General features: G+C 30.6%; 1 protein-coding gene across 2 annotated transcripts in view; it reads right to left on the bottom strand.

Moving 5' to 3' along the window:
• LOC106677118 (protein gooseberry) overlaps positions 1-3,139 on the bottom strand; it is a 76,814-nt gene that overhangs the window by 6,253 nt on the left and 67,422 nt on the right. The window lies entirely within an intron of this gene.

The following is a 3,139-nucleotide window of genomic DNA, read 5'->3' as shown; positions in this document are numbered from 1 at the left end:
TATATATTTTATACATTAGTTGAGGGAGTTTGGGCACTAACCAGTGGTACATCCACAGATTTATGTTAAGTTAGCAATGTTTTAGAACTGCCAACAGATAAATATTTGTACTATCTATGTTTTAATTAATTAATTAATTTCCTCATTCTTCAGATTCTATAATTAACTCTAGTTTAAATGGAATATTTTAAAATCCGACCGATTTGATGTAAATGCATTGTTTGAAGTCTTGTTGAATAACTTCTTTAGTTTATATTTGATTTAACATAGCACAAATATACATTCATAATGACATTGTATGTCTTGGTAATTAAATTAACAATTTTTAAAATTTATTATAAGTTTCTGTTAAAAATTCTAAAACGAAAGTTGAATTTATAGGTTATGTAGACAGGCAGAGAATTATAAAATTTCTAAAAAAATATTTTTTGGTATCGATATTTAGAAAGTGCTAACAAGGTGTAACAATTATATTTAGTGATGATAGTTAGGAACTGCCTTAGCCGTGGTATACATTTGTGGTAAACCTTGGAAAGTTGCGTGCTTAAGTACACGACTCAGAACACGTCTCGAATATTTATTAACTCAGGATGGTTACTTGTTCGCCCCACTTTTCTTAGCCAGTGAGTTAACATCCTTGTATCTCTCTGGGTTTTCAGCTCATCTCAGAATGGAATCATAAATTACAGATAAAACCCTGCAATGATTATTTTCTATTTTTGATAATAAAATAATAGCCCCAATAATTTACGTGAATAGTTCTCGAGATGTAGTTTTTTAAAAAGAAACATTTCATAAAAATGTACCGAGAAATCTATATCTCGAAAACCATTCGACGTGCAGGTATTAGCGCTCAAATCGAAACTGGTTTAATATACTATAAAGTAGTTTATGACATTTATCTATTTAGCAGAAGTGGTTGTCATGATTTTCGATGAACTAAATTCACAGAATGTTCATTTCTAATTGTTTAGTCCATAATTTTGATTTTTGAAAAAATATATCTCAGGCACCATAAGATGTACAGATGTCTGGTAGCACTCAAATTAAAGTTAGTAAAATTTACTATAAAAGAAGTTTAAGACCTTTATCTTCGTAGAAGTAGTTTTTTTTTTTTTTTTTTTTTTTAAAAAGCTAATTTCTAATCTTTCGGATAGATTTTTTGTTAAATAATTAAAAAAAAAAATTATTTATTGCTATTTACAACTGTACAATAAATAATACATTTAGTAAATTTTATCTCAGTTAAATTGGAGTGTTACAGGCGTGTAGAGAAACTACCCATTGTTAGCACTCTAATGACGTTTTACATTAGCAGATCTCGTGACCATCTTCTTTTCAGGCGCCTCGGAGGATTGTCAGGAATGGAAGAAGAAGCAAGTTTAGAAACTAGTGGGTTTAACATTAAAGTCATTATGTATGATTTTATTTGTGACAAAGTAAGGAGCATTGAGGATTTTACGAAGGATTTTGGACTGCAATGATTGGATATGAGAGGAATTCGAAGGTTTAGAGGAGCCCCAAAGCTCAACTCCATATGTCCAGATTGACCTTATTACAGTCATGTAGATCAGTTTTTTGTAATGAGTTGGAAGTTTAGACCGTTTGTCTAGTAAGTGCTGTAAAAGTCGAAAACGACGTGAAGTTTCTTGTCTTTTCATTCTTGTGTGAGGATTCCAGGTCAGTCGTTTTTCCAAATGCTGGTTAAATAATTAATTTAAATATCAAGTGTTTGCACTAAACAAAATTTCTTTTCGTCATTTTGTTGAATGAAGATTAAAACTAAATAAAAACATCAGGGAAGTACATACAGTAGTATAACTCCCTCACAATTTAAAAAATGTACATAGTTATCTGAATTTCAGAGAAAGCGTTTCATTATTCTTATTTTTTAATAAATTTTATTCGCGGTTTATACAAAATATATTGAAAAATCCGCTTTAAAATAAATGAATTTCGAAAAATAATAATTTTGAGCACACAAAAGCGAAATTGGGGAGTGAACATTGATAAGATTGATATAAGACCATCAAAGTATCAACCCCGATAATTTCTGAAGATTTTATTAAATCATTAAAGCGGAAATCTCTCTTCGTTTACCTGCCAGAGGAAATTATTTATGTGAAAAGAAATACTATAGTAATTTAAGGTTTTATTGGTTAGATTCATAGTCCCATGAACTGACTACATGCAGACACGGAACCGAATTCATTTATGTCTAAAACGTAAAATGTTAGTAGAAATTTTCAATTATGGGGACAAAATATTTTTCATTTTCTGCATGCATAGTTTGGTCATTGAGGAAACAAAATGTCAAACCAGTAAAATTTGAGTGGAATAAAATTAAACTAACAACTTGTTTAAAAAATAAATAAACGACTTGTATATGTGTGAGTTCACACATGTAGCCGTACGTTCAAAATCCCCCTGCTTTTGACGGGACCTGATGGAACAAATTATCCACTACCATTCAGACAAGAATTCTGAAAAGTTTTACCACGCTAATCACGGACAGATGGTAAACCTATATTTATATTTGGTTGAAGGAGTATAATGGAGGGATACGCTTCCAAAGGAGTGATGCCAGAAGGTGGGGTCTATACCTTTCGTAGGTTATAACTTAATTAAAATTTATTTTCACTCCTTACTTTTGAGAACAGTAAATATATTCTGGGATCCTTAGTGGATATTTAAATGAGTCTGAATAGAACAGAGAAAGAAGCACGAATTTTTCGAGAACGGCTTAAAGGATTTTCATCATATATACCATATTATTGTAAATAACATTTACTATAACTTCTATTCACATTTACGATTAAATGAACGGTTTTATAGATAGTTATATTATAGTGGGAAATCCCTATTGACATCAATGTAGAGGTGCCTTCAAGGGGCGTGGCCATTTTTAGCGTCATTTTTACTTAGAAGGTTTATAATCTTAACACCCTGGATATTGATTGATTTAAAGCTACTTACAGAAATAAAAACCTCTAGTTTACTTCTGGAGTTCTTGATTTATTTATTTGTTGATTATCGTAATCTAGGTTTATTTTTTAACCCAGTCCAATATAAAAGCATATCATTAGATCTCACATATCAAATTCAGCCCATGGGTCACTACTAAGTCTCCTTAAAGTGT

The sequence above is a fragment of the Halyomorpha halys genome, unplaced genomic scaffold (genome assembly GCF_000696795.3).
Source record: "Halyomorpha halys isolate HHAL.00 unplaced genomic scaffold, Hhal_1.1 Scaffold88.1, whole genome shotgun sequence".
In the NCBI taxonomy this organism is placed as follows: Eukaryota; Metazoa; Arthropoda; class Insecta; order Hemiptera; family Pentatomidae; genus Halyomorpha; species Halyomorpha halys.
This window is presented reverse-complemented; position numbering and strand designations above follow the sequence as displayed.